Source organism: Coenobita brevimanus, chromosome 40, assembly GCF_032717465.1.
Source record: "Coenobita brevimanus isolate Jiangsu-jjx chromosome 40, ASM3271746v2, whole genome shotgun sequence".
NCBI lineage: Eukaryota > Metazoa > Arthropoda > Malacostraca > Decapoda > Coenobitidae > Coenobita > Coenobita brevimanus.
In genome coordinates, this window is record NC_136993.1 from 47,726,225 (window position 1) to 47,741,152 (window position 14,928).

Sequence of the window (14,928 nt, forward strand, 5' to 3'; positions counted from 1 at the left end):
AAGCGAGTGAGTGAGATGGATTGCCCATAAAATGTTTGTAATAGTTCCTATTCTACGTTTCTGAGGTAGAAAGTCTGTGCCCACACATATTGTACCGTACATATTTGTTTTCCACATAACTTATAATTCTACACAGGTTTGGTGTTTTTCCTCGCACTCTCAACACACTACCGTTCTCTTTTCTCACATGGCAAAATTCTCACAGTGTCATTTTCTTGTGCACACACACACACACACACACACACACACACATATGTAATTTATTTTACTTCAGTTACTATTATAATATCACAAACACTAGTTTCTTGTCATATTACATTTACATATGAGATAATTATCATTACATATTTACAAATAAATACATTTCACTTGCATCATTTTTCGCACTCCTCTTCTGTTCAGTTATTAATGGAGTTGGGTGTGGTATTCCTCAAAGCAGGGAACGATGCATAGACCCACTGCTGTGTACGGGGCCTGACAGTGCTTTGTCGACACACATGACAGTGCCACTGCACATTCCTGTGCATCTCTGTGGCAGGGACCATGCTGGGGAAGTGACGGCTGGTGAGTCGCAGAGGTTTCGCTGGTTCCCGTTATATTGGCGTGGAGGATGTGGGGATTCAGGACCGTGATATCAAGAAGATGAAAGAAGAACTTCTCGTACCATTTCATTATGGACCTAGCACAGTCAACACTGGATATCGTGGCGTGTGACTGGTCAACTAGCCTCATATTGATGTTGTGTTCTAGGATGGCTTCAGGCTTTCGCACTGGCACCTGACTCTCACTCTGATAGTCAGTTGACCTGTTAGGTGCATCAGAGGGCGGTGCACTGTAGAGAAAAGGTTGACTTCTCGGTTGTGGTGCCAGGGTATGGCAAGGATATTACTGGCCTTATAAAACACCATGTCCTTCTTCACCAGCTTCCAGCCTACATGCACCATATGCCGTCTGTACTTCTTGACAGTACCGCACACTCCCATCTCCTGCAGGTGCAGGAACCAAGCGAGAAGGGGGCTTTTGTACCAGTTATCCAGGTACAGTATGTGCCCACGATGAAGATACTTCTCCATCATCGTCTCCACCACGGCCCCTGAAAGTGCAAGAGTCCTTTTATGAACTGGTGTACAGGACTATGTCCTGCACATATCCAGTCTTGCAGTCACACATAACGAAGATTTGGAAGCCAAAATGGTGCCTCTTGCTGGTGATGTACTGCCTGAAGGAAATATTTCCTCTCCACAACACGAGACTCTCTCCTATGACCAGGTCTCGGTGTCAGTAGAAAGAGGTAGAGAACCTCTCCTTCAGGTGATCGAAAACCAACCGAATCCTTCTCATCTCATCCAAGTTGTTAAGGTTTACAGGGTCGAGAGCACCAAAGAAATGTAGGCAGCTCAGTATATACTGGAACCTGTCATGGGGTCAACAGTCCAATAGGACGGCAGTCTGTTCTTCTTGATTAGCCCCGTCTGGAGAACCAGGGCCAGGAACAGGCTTATCTCATCCAAAGACACGTTGGCATCGAAGAGGCTGCTGTGGGGTGTTTGTGTTGCTCCCGCACGGCAGAAGGAGGCATATGCATTGGTCAAGAGAACTATTTTCAAGACTGCAGGTAATTCTCGTGATAACAAACTCTTGAAAAAACCAATCCTCCTTGAGGCTGGAGTAAGGTCAGGGACAGTACAGCCAGCCCTATTACCGGTAGTGAAGGGATGAATGATGGGGGAAAAAATCACTCCCATCATCCCACTCCCAATTCACGTCGTCGCCTCCTTCCATGCCTCCTTCATCACCACTTGGGGCACCATCACCATTGTCAGGATGGGGAAGAAGTTGGGGAGGAAGTTGATGAGGAGGAAGCTAGGGAGGAAGTTGGGGAGTAGGTTAGAGAGAAAGCCTTCCAGCCAAACTGCTTCCATGACCTTTGCTTTTCTTCCCCCTGCCTTTCCCCTTTCCTACTTTCCCCACCGTTTGAGGTTGTGGGGAGGAAGAGCGGGGAGGCAGAGGTGAGACAGCACGTGGTGGCAGGGTGGTGGAGGTGCTTCGCTGGGGTGAGGGTGTGCGGCGTGGTGACCAGGCTGGAGCGCCACCTGAGCCAGATGAGTAGAATAAAGTAGTACTCATCCTGTACTTCAACCTTTGGAGCCTTCCTCACTCATTTTTGTTTTCCTAGGTAAGCCCACGCATCTAGGCAGCTTGGAGGTGCTTTCCACTCCCTTTTCATCACTAGATGATTCATCCAAAGGGCGAGTTCAGTGTGGTGCTGATGGCGGTGGTTTGTCTCGTGGCACACAAGGTTGGGACGTGGCTAGCCTATACACCATATACCTAGCCTTTCTTGGTGATTGTATTTCTTCATCACTGCTTGTTTCAATGACTGGTTGAATGTAATCTTATCAGTCACATCGTCATCGATGAGTGAATCACATTCACCATCATGAGGGATGAACAAAAGGGCATCAATCTCAGGCTGTGAATGGCCGTGGTGTGACATGATGTTCAAACAAGCAGTAACAAAGAAGGATTGAGGAGCGGGCCTCCCGCGCTTCATGGGAGCGGCCTGGGTGACTCATAGCATGGGTACACTTGTGGGGAAGGTGCGTCTGTGTCCATGCCAGTCATCTCCTGGCAAATTTGAATATTCATGTGTTTACGCCGGTTGTTACTGCAGACCGTACAGGTATGGCTCCGGCACTTAGCAGGTTAAGGTTGGATTTTTGGCAAATGTGCTGGCAAGGATATTCAGTTTTCTACATAGGTCATTTATAGTGTTTCTATCTGAAGATTTTAGTGGAGAACGTGTGATGACGTGCTAAAGTTACTGAAAAAACTATGAGGTGACCAGAAAATTCTATTGTTATTAGGATTATGTAATAGTATGTATACTTGGTTGTGAAGAAGTTGTCACATCTTATCTTACTTTTGTCATAACCTTCTTTAAATACCTCTCGTTGTTACATCAGCCACCTCACCGTTGGTCATAGGCCAACATTCATTGTTGTCTCTGGTTATCTACAGATTAAATCCCCTTACTCCCTGTACCGTCTGGCCACGGTACTGTTGTCATAGGGAGTACATCCACATTCACCCCCATGGGCAGATGTCCAGTGGCAATTTTATACCAGCTGTGGTACGAGATGTATTCCATGAGTTATTTCTATGTGAATGTAATACTCTTTGAAGCACACAACTAAAGCATGAGAAGGATGCACAGTGTGTGTCTTTTGGGAAAATGAGAAGTATGGAGGGCAGGATACAATGCGGACACTTATGTCGGCGAAGTTTTGTTCATGATTATCCTTTCTTTCTCATTATCCCTTCAATTTCCATGCGCGAAAAATACACTATTTAACTGTAGCAGCCACTAACTATATATTATACTCAAAATATACCAGTATCTTTTCATTTTCAGGTGTGAGTGAGCCAAGAGAGCTGCAACAGTTGATGGTGTACCGCCGCTGTATGTACTGCAACACTGGACAAGCGGACATTCAGGTTCTGTTCGGAAGAAATTTAACTTCACTGAGGAAAAGCACATTTCTTCGGAATGACATCCCTTTGTTCGAATGTAGGTTTATGTTTTCACACATATACGAGACAATATGAGAATAAGAAACAGAATGAGTGAGGGAAGGTGTGTGAAACAGTGAAGGAATTAAAAACTATACAGGAGTGTTAAAATTAACGCATGTATATGAATGAGAGACAAGTTAGATTATCTCCAAATATTACCCATGCTTTAAAAGTATGATGAAAAGAGGTTAAAATCATGGTGTACTATATCTCAAAGTGAGATAACTTCAACACAAAATACATATTATGGGACAAATTTAACAATTCATAACTTATCATCATTACCAGGTTTAAGACACTGATTACCAACTTCGTAACCTCTCATCATTTCCAGCATTATCATCATTATCATTATATTTCCCACTGCTAAACAGGGTCAACAGTGTATCATTTATCATCATCATCACCATAACTATTACACCTACAATTCTGGGCAACGTAGTACATCATCACCACTTCCCATTGATATAAAGGGTACGCCATCTCTTATCACCATCATCATCATCACAACTATTACAACTACAATTCTGGGCTACATAGTACATCACCATTTCCCACTGATATAAAGGATACGCCATCTCTCATCATCACCATCATCATCATCATCATAAACATTTACAACTACAGTTCCGGGAAAGGTAGTGCATCATCACTATTTCCCACTCATGTAAAAAGTACGCCATTTCTCATCATCAGAATCATCATCATTATCCTATTTGCTACTGCCATACCTGGTGGGGTAATATATATATATTTTTTTCCACAGATCAGTTCCCTAATATGAACGGTCACGGGATGAAGATAGTTACTGCTGGCTACTTCCCCTACGCGGACTACACCCCGAACACTGATGAACCATACAGCACTGCCACCCTCAAGGACTCCATGGATGCCAGACTCATCAAGGAATTCTCAAAAAAGTTGAATTTCACGTAACTAACTCTTTTGTGTACTCGGCAAGAATGTTGACCGTGCTGGTTGTCTACCTGTCCTTTCTCTGTGGTAGTTACTATTCTGTCTCTTACCGCACCTGCATTGTTAAATGGCGATTGTATTGTACTGAAGTTCTTTTCTTTAAACTGTTTACTTACTTATACACTGTCTGTTCCTATTGGCACCTTTCTGCCCTGGAGTTTCATAAAAGATAAAAGAGCTCAGATAGAGAAGGCACAGTTCTTCGTTAATTATCCAGATGTTACATCAACATCTGCACTACCTGTCCATTGCTTTTTACTACAGTTCCTTATTAAAATTCCTCTACTCTTGACTAATGTAGGTAGCTATTCCACAGTTAAACCCCCTTCTTTTCTACTGAATTATGTGTTTCAGTCTTCCTCATATAGAAGCTAGATAGAAATGTTAAAAACGAATATTCGTTCCCAGTGTTAAAAGAAGTTATGCACTGACTTCTCATTCTTTCCTGTTGATCACGTACCAGTCAAGCAGATCATGTGTCAAACAATCAAGAGCTTGAGGATATTCATATTTCCAGGCAAGTTTACGTTACTGCTGTGTCTTCGAGGCATCAGGGAGAAAACCGGTGCTAGGTAAATGCTGTCTTGGGAATTATGTTTCCCGTCTTTACTCTGCCTAGGAACAGGAAAGCAGGCAAACATTTTAATTTACCTACACCTTTTGCCAGACGCCTCTATCCCGCAAGGGGATGCCAAAAACAAATCGCCTCCATGTCGCCCAATCCCCCGCCATTTCACTGCTCTGCTCCCAGCCCACACACCCCTCTCTCTTATACCTCTCCACTCCATCCCTCCATCTCATCTTTGGTCTCCTCCTCCCTCTCCCCCCGCCTCCGCCTCACTCACATACTCTCCTCGTCTCTCTGTCTCTCCATCCTCTCCACATGGCCAAGCCACCTCAATGTGTTTTTCCTTATGCTTCTTATCACATCCACATTCACACCACAACACTCCTTCACATCCTCATTTGTCACTGTGTCTCTCCTTGTGACCCCACATGCTCCTTCCAAATAACTCATTTCCACTGCTCTCACTCTTGACGTCTGTCCCTCCAACAAGGTCCAAGCTTCACTTCAATACGTTAGAGTTGGTATCACAATACTGTCATGTAGTAACTTTTTCACTTCCATGACTTCCCTGTTTCTTATCACTGTTTTCAACGAACAAGCAACCTTTCTTCTTTGTTGTACCCTTTCAAGCACTTCACCCTCCAAACTTCCATCCTTACTCATCACACTTCCCAAGTACTTAAACGCACTCACATATTCCATTTCCTCCTCATCCAACCTCATGGTACATTCACTGACTTACGTCTCCCGAGGACCATAACTTTACTCCTCCCTAGATTCACCTTTTAACATATCTGTAAAAGAATTTTTTTTTTTTTTATGCGACAAAGTAGGAACCAAAGGCTAAGAGCACGCAAACCATTCCTTCCAAGAAAAAGAAAAAACAACAAAAACAGTACAACAGAGAGCCAAATTGAAGATCCATTCATTGCAAGATGCCTGGACACACTGCGTTTGAAAAACTGGAGATCATAACTGCGTTTGAAAAACTGGAGATCATAATTTATGAAGTAGGAAAAACAGATAGAAGAAGAAAATTCCAGAGCTGGCCTGTCGCATAAACTGAAGGACTGGGAGTAACGGTTAACTCTTGCATTAGAGAGTTGGACAGAAAAGGGATGAGAGTTTGTTGCCAGACGTGTGCTACGCGCCCGTCGTGGAGGTGGAGGGATGCAAGCAGTAAGTTCAGAGGAACAGTGACCAGTAACAGAAGAATTACGTCTGACGTTTCTACTTAGACTTTAATGCTACTATGCAAACTGGAGTGCAATCCAATGATATCCCAGTGTGTGATTAGTTTTAATGCCGGAAAATAATTTATGAGTTGACCTACACCTTTGAGTACCTGGTTTTAATATTACGGTGCTTAGAGTGGCGTATGAAGAGAGGGAATTGACCCAAGCGAACTACCACTTATTTCTTCTTCTTAGCTAGTGTGATACGGATGAATTGTCTTAAAAAAAAAAACACGGAGCCCTTTTGCCATATGTTATATACTCGTAATATATTCCCGAAAATAAACAGTACCAGGATCTTGACTGTTAACTGGAAAGAATTCCCGAAAATAAACAATACCAGGATCTTGACTGTTAACTGGAAAGAATTCCCGAAAATAAACATTACCAGGATCTTGACTGTAACTGGAGAGGACTGAACTTTGTCCACGATTATTGTATGTCTCGAATTATGAAAGATAATTATGTAATGACAAAGAGAAACACACAAGCAATGCGGAAAACACTTCTAACTCCGCTGCAGTATATTTGATTTTACACATTTGGCTCAGTCCTGTTAGTTTTCACCATTGCAGAAACAATAACCCCTTCGGCATCTGCAGATACCAATTTTGACTGGTCTAAAAGTTTTTAAAAGTTGTCTGCTTTGGAGATAAAATTTGCTGTTTCTTATGGATTTCTCAATGCACTGAAATCAGATATGATAAAAAGAGCAGCTGATTTGCTAGTGTTTCGAAAATAAGTTTTATATATTACATTTATGTACATAACGCCGACAGTACAATGTTACTCAAAAATTTCAAACCAATGTATTCCCATCTGTTTGTGATGCTACATGAATATATGACATACCACGTATATAATACTCTTATTGTGTCAGTACATAGTTCAGCCATTATTCAGCTTCTGAATTGTGCATATGGGCTTCTTTCAAGTGTTCATGAAATGGAGCATCCCTGACAATAGCCCGCAAGGGTTGGTGGGGCCCATTTGCCCTGATACAGTTTCTCCATTGCTGCTCTGTCCTGGTGAAATCGCTCGCCATGCTCGTCGCACACTGCTCCGCAGTTTTGTGAAAATATATTTAAATGAGAGTGCAAATAAATAAGTCTTGAGTGACTTGTTGCAGGCAAGCTTATTGTATGTCGTAAGCAGGTTTTCCACCAACTCCCTGTAGTTGTCTGCCTTGTTGTTGCCAAGAAATGTTGTTGTTACTAGCTCGAAGACTTGTCAAGCATCCTTTGCCACACATTGCGCTCTCAAATGCATCATTTCGAAGAGGTTAAGGAATCTGAAGACCAACAAAAACACATTTATTTAATTTTGTTTGACTTAACCCTGGGAATTTCACACAGGCATACTTAAAGGCTTCTTTGAATTTGTCTTTCACAAGTGGTGAATTCTGAACGTTTTTCCTCTCTGGCTCCACTGACTATCGAATGAGCAACCAGTCTCTCTTAGTGTAGCGAGACCGTCATGCACGACTATCTTCTTCACAGAGATGACAGTAATACTCTGTATATCCATTCTGCAGACCAAGTAAAATGGCAATAACCTTCAGGTCACCACAAAGCTGCCACTGATATCGGTCGTCGTTTATGCACCTCAAAAGTGTTTTTCATGTTGTCATAACTCTTCTTTACATGAACTGCATGACCACCTAGGAATGGATGGCAAAACATTACCGTTGTGCAGCAAAACAGCATTAGGACTCGTCTTTGATGAAACAACGATGAGTCACCACTCAGCTGGATTATGGACGATGTTGACTGTTGCGCATCAGACCATCGATGCTGTTGCAGGCTACAAGATCATCCTCCATGAAGAAATATTGGACAAAATTCTTTTGACGTTTAGGAACATGGAAATCCTAACACCATCTGACAGGAATTTCCATTGCTGTAGTTTGTAGCCCAACAACTCTGTCTTGCTCTTGTGCATTTCCAGATCCCTCACAAGATCATTCAGCTCAACTTCTGTAATGAGGTGTGATTCGTGGAAGAGGGTGGGTCAAAATCTGAGTCAAGTGACGTTGATGGTGCAGAGGTAGATGTTTTGAGATTCCCTTCCTCCTCGTCTGATTTAAATAGGAAGGATTCTGGTGCTTCAGCAACAGGCACCAATCCCCGTGGGATACTAAGCGAATAGCTGCCAGAATTTTTGATCTTTTACAGTCCACTTTATCTGCTCTGACAGACCGTTCCCGAATAGGGGCCACCATTCTGAAGTAGCAGTTGCTTTAATGTTGTGTTGGTTCTCGGCAAATCATTGGTTCAGCAAACGGCATAGATTTCCTTTTCTTAATAAACCACTGGCGACGATTTGCTGCACAAGTGTTGCAGCATGTAGCTGGAGCCCGGCTCTTGTCTTGATCTCCAGTTTTACAGCCACATTACAGGTGGAAGTTTTTCTTAACCACAGCAGTAATACTATACTTTTGATTCAGATGTCATTTCGCCACACATATAGCAGAAATTACCAGCTTCGTTAAATCAAGTATGAGGCATCACTGCTCACTTTGGCTAAACAGAAATATGTCCCTTTGCCAAATTAAACAGTAATATACAAAGAGGGCATCGACTGTACCACCAGTCGAACAAGGCAGTAGTCCGAAGATGGATGGAAGGCCAGTGATAGGGAGAGCTAGATCTTCCATTTCATCAGCCCATGGAACTATCTTCTGACCATCTCCTTTTATTGTTTTTTTTTTTTTTTTTTTTCACTATTTCAGTAACAGAAAATAGACCAGCATAATCTCTTATAGAATTTCCTCCAACTGTCGACACCAAACTACGTGCACAATACACACCACACTTTTTTTTTATGTTAAGTAAATGGCATCTCAGCATCAAGCCTTTATTGCCCTGGAGGGGGGGGAGGCATAAATTCTCCCACCATCCTTCCCTCTCCCAGTGACGGCCAAGAGAATTGCTTGGAATCACTGTCTGACCCACTTCTTCATTTTCTTTGACATTCACTGCCTTTCCTCTAATTTCTTATCTGTTGAACATCACCTCTCTTCCTCTAAACCTCACCTCCTCTTCCTTACTGAGACCCAGCTGTCTGAGGCGACTGATACCAAACCCCTCTCTATATCCTCCTGCTTTCTCTATCTCTATCTATATACCTAGGCTGTTTGCACCCCCTTTAGCAGAGACAGGACGATACACTCCCAATTTTCTCTCACACACACACACACACACACACACACACACACACACACACACACACACACACATTTACTCATATCTTAGTCCCAAGGGCAGAAGGGACAGATTCTCACCACACCCCACTGCACAAAGATCAACTGCGCAGTGCAATCAGCTACATCCGTTGCAGGGCCCAACAGCAGAGCTGGTTTGTTTCCACCACATCATAATGGACCCATCCCCTTACCAGCACCTGACCTGATCAACTGATCAGACCAAATGTGGGACAATATCCTCTCGGGCCACATCACCATTTATCCATTCACAATTTTTCTCGAGTCATCCTTATCACGCGGAGCCATTCTTCCTTTCTCTACAAACATAACACTCACATTTAATGCTCTCTTCACATTGTCCATTCATCCTATTTGTGGTCTTCCTCTCAGCCTTACATCTCTCACATCCGACCCCATTATCTTTTTCACCAATTGCTCTTCATCCATTCCCTCCATATGACCAAACCATCGCAACACTCTCCTGTTCAACTCGTTCTCTATACTCACTTCAAAGCCAAAAAGTGGCTGTTGTTCATATGTACGCAACAACATATCTTTCATGTTCCTGAACTTGAATCTTCTGATTTCTCTCCCTACTGACCTCAGCTATTCTGTCATTCTCTGACTAATGTGTGTGTGCTGTTTACTTATCTCGTGATTCTATTGACTATAAAATTTTCTTTTACTGTCTTACTTCAAAGATGGAACATATCCTGACAATTTCTCCTTTCTCTGAAATCTTGAATTTTATGTCATTGCAATTTTCACAACTACCTTTGACCTTCTTCTTTCACTGGTCCACCTGCTGAACAAGTCTACATCTTCTCTATGTTTAATGACCTAAAGCAGCTTGCTCAATATCCTACATGAATCCCTGACTGCCTTGGAGAGAGGTCCAACATACTTGACCTTTTCCTTACAACTAATCCAACTTGTTATGCTGTAAATATTTTCTCTGTTAGGTCCCTCCAACCATGACCTCGTCATCTTAACCTGTCCTATCACTCCAGTAACTCCTATGGACCCTACCAAGGAGCGGCAGCTTTGGCACTGTAGAGCTGCTGATTGGGAGGCCCTCAGGCAGTACTTATTTGATTTTCTCTGAAATGATTACCGCTTCTATGGCCGTGATCCATCTCAGTATGACTTGCACATTATGAGGGTTATTCTCTTGGGCATGGAAGCATACATTCCTCTCTTATCCTGTGTCTATTGAAAAAAAAAATGGTTTAATCGCATTTGTTCTACTGCTGTCTACAACAAGGAGAGAGCCTTCAAAAGTTACCATAGCCAATCTTTCCTTGAATTTCATCTCTTTTATACTTCTGTCCAAAATCGTGCCAAGTCTGTCCTTTGCTCTGCCAAAAATAATTTCATTCTTATTAAATGTTCTGAAATCTCTATCTCAAATTCTTCCTACTCTTTCCGGCATCTTATCAATATCCTTTCTAACAACTTTACTTCATCATCCTTCTCTCCTCTTTTTCGCTCTGATGACTCTGCAGCTGTTTCTTCTACTGATAAAACACAGCTCTTAGCTCAGACTTTCCATTCCAATTACACTTTAGATGATTCTGGTGCCGTTCCTCCATCGCTTCCCTTCCTCTGACTTTCTCATGGCTGATATTAAAATATCTTCAAGCGATGTGTTTTCTGTCTTAAATGGCCGCAATGCTAACAAGGCATATGGGTTTGAAGGTGTCCCTCCGAATGTCCTCAAGAGCTGTGCTTCTGTGCTACACCCTTCCTGGGTAAACTCTTTCGCCTCTGTCTATCAACTTGTACCTTTCCTTCTTGCTGGACGTTTCCTCTCATTCAGCCTTTCCCGAAGAAGGGTGACCGTTTCCTACCCTCTAACTATCGTCCAACGCTGTAACATCTTGTATCTCTAAAGTTGTTGCATCTGTCCATTACAAAATTATTTTAAGGCACGTTTCCATTCATAATCTTCTTCACGATTGCCAGAATGGGTTCTGCCAGGGACACTCCACTGGTGATCATCTCACTTTCCTTTCAGATTCCTGGTCATCTTCCTTTTGGGACTTTGGCGAAAGCTTTGCCATTGGACTTGAGATCTCAATGGCTTTCGATTGAGTCTGATATAAATCATTAATACCCAAACTGCCCTCTTATGGTTTCTGTCCTTCTGTCTGAGCCTTCGTCTGTTGCTTCCTTTCTTGTTGTTCTATAGCTGCTGTTCTAGATGGCCACTGTTCTTCTAGAGCTATCAATAGCAGTGTTCCTCAGGGCTCAGTCCTATCACCAACTCTCTTCTTTATATTTATCAATGACCTTCTAAGCTGAATATCTAACGTTATCCACTCATATGCTGATGACTCCACACTTCACCTTTCTAAACGCTTCCCACAGCGTCACATCTCTGCAGTTACTTCAACAGAAAAGGGATGAAGAGATGGTATCCTTAATGTCTGGCTTGGATCTGATTGGGGTAAAATTAATCTTGTTATTTTTAATGCATCAGAAACGCAGCTCTTGTATCTTTCGACTCGTCAAAATCTGCTACGGGAATATCCTCGAAATTTGAAAATGCCCAACTCTATCTTTCATCGTCTTTAATCATTTTTGGATTTCATTCATTTGGAATTTATCTTGGATAGATCATATTATCTTTCTTGTAAAATCTGCTTCCAAGAGATTAGGTATGGTAAGCCAAATCATTGCCTACTTTATCCCTTCATTGTAAAACTCTCATGCGTGAGGAGGATCCGCACATACAGTAGTTCACAACAAGGTTGGGTCGAAGGCTTTTCGTTATTTTAGCTCTCCTCCTCTTATTGGCTCCCTTTAACTTGCATCTCCTTGTTGTACCGTTGCATCTTTATCTCTTTTCAGTCACTGATTCAATGGTCACTACTCCTCTGAACCGTCTGGTTGCATCCCTCCAACACTACGACGTGTGCATAACACCCGTCTAGCAGTAAACTGTCATCCTTTTTCTGTCCAAGCTCTAATGGAGGAGTTAACCATTACTCCTGGTCGTTCATGTATGCAACAGTTCAACTCTGGAACTATCGTTCTATGTCTATATTTGCTACTATCTATCACATGACTTTCAGTCAAGGTATCTCGAAATTAATGGACCTTGAATATGGCTCTCTGTTATCTTGCTTTTATTTTTTTCTTGTAGGGAACATTTTTCGGACTTCTGGCATTTCGTTTCTTTTTCCATGCATATATATATAAAAATTTGAACGACACCATTTGATCTGCATGGTTTGTATAGGACAAAATATTTTGTGATGTAACCTGAATGATGATTGTATCATTAGTGACGTCTGAGAATGATATGATGCAGTTCATGACACAATAACAATTTCAGGTGGCATCACGCATTATTTTGACAAAACAGCCAAAGCTGTCCAAACTCAGTAAAACTTTTATTTATACATTCAGTCAAATCCTTGCCCGTGTTTGGATCATTTCTTGTTTGAAATAAGAACCAAGTCCAATTAGTACTCAAGTATCTTAGCTATTGAAGTCAATGATCGTAAATACTGAGTAATTAGAATATCTTAAAAAGTAGAGCCGATCAGACATTATAAGCATGACTTTCGTTCTCAGTGACCCCAAATTAGTAAAATTGACTATTTTTGTCTCGGAAGCATTTTCCATTTTGAATAAAAACTCATTTCCACCCTGTTCCCACTATCTCCATATCACTTTCCTTAGCTCAGAAGAGACTTTTCGAAGTCAAGGGAGGGATTAGATATGGAGTAGTACTACTTTCTTACTGGAGTGATGAAAATGGCATCACAACCTGTGGTAACAGTCTAAAAATTATTTAATTTTTAGGCTGTTACCACAGGTTGTGATGCCATTTCCCTCACACCAGTAGAGAAAGTATGCTTTGGTCCATCTCTAATTCCTCCCTTTACTTCGAAAAGTCTCTTCTAAGCTAAGGAAGGTAGTTTGGAGACAGCGAGAACAAAGTGGACACGAAGTTTTATTCAAAATTGAGGAAATAATATTCAGGTTTCTTCTACCCCTTCATTTCTGTCGTACTTTAAAAAATTAATAACTGAGACATTTCTTGGGTAAATGGTGTTAAATCAGTATAATCTTTTAGCTATGTTGTTCGTGAGGAAATAGACCGCTTGTGGGGTAAACTGAAAAATGGGGTGTTTGATGGCATGATGGGCCGACTCCAGAGACACGAGGTAGATTTCTGCACCGTTGTGTCCCCTATACGAGAGCGGCTGACTGTTTTCGATTACCTGAGGACTTACCCATCCGACCCCATGACTTTGGTGTCATTGAAGCCACCTCCTCTACCACAACACCTCGCCCTTGTCAGACCATTCACAGGTAACAATCACTAAAGCTCTCACTGTCCTTTGCCCGTCACTCATAGGTTCGTCAAAATGTCATTGTTTCACCATGCTGGTTTTCATGTGCAGCTACCTGTCTTACCTTATAACCGTACACTTGTTCCAACTCATCTTCCACAGCACATGAGCATTTATCGTCAACAGCATGTGAACATTTATATGACCATCAGTGGAGATCTGAGTGTGGTCGAGGGAAGTGTAATGAGTGTCTGTTAGGGTGGGTGGGAGGGGCGACAGATGCAAAAGGAAAAGGGAATCAGAGGCAGTGACAGAAAACGGGACAAAACAATGTTTTAAAATGAAACCAGGTGAGTGGAGAGACTTTCTGCTTGTCAAGAAAGCACATCAGCCAACTCTACGTATACGAGGTTACTAAGAGATTTTTACCTTGTTTAACACCAGGTAGTGATGCTCACCTTTGTAGAAAGTCCTTATTTAAGGCATTTAAAAAAAAATCTGCAGTGATAAGAATTTTGAAGAAGCTCAGAGGCAAAAACGAAATAAGGGGTAGTAGAGATAAAACAATAGAAATTATATTTTTCTACAATGAATAATGTAAATGCCATTGCAAAGAAATTCTTGTGCTTAATTACTCTAGACCTCGATTGTGTCTCTACATTGTGTTACCGATTGAGAAAAGAGAATTTACCCAACGTTTTGCACAAAGATCGTATTTTTTCCACCAATACAATAATAGCTGGCAACCTTAATCGTCAGCATCATTTATGATCAATTCGCATCTTTCCTTTCGTGTCTAATTTTCGATGTCACCATGTACTGTAATTCTAATTCTTGTTATTTTGTGCCATTAGCTGAGTACATTTGAAAAGAAATTACAAAATTACATTGTTAATAATTTATACAACGTATTTAAAAGTGTTGTATCAAACTCTAACACTGATTACAAACGCGTGAGTGATATTAGCGAATGACGTTTACTCTTAGTTAAGTCTGGAAATGAGTGGCCTGGCCAAACCCGACCGTCATGCTAAGCAGAAGCTAATAGCTTTACTCCTTTGT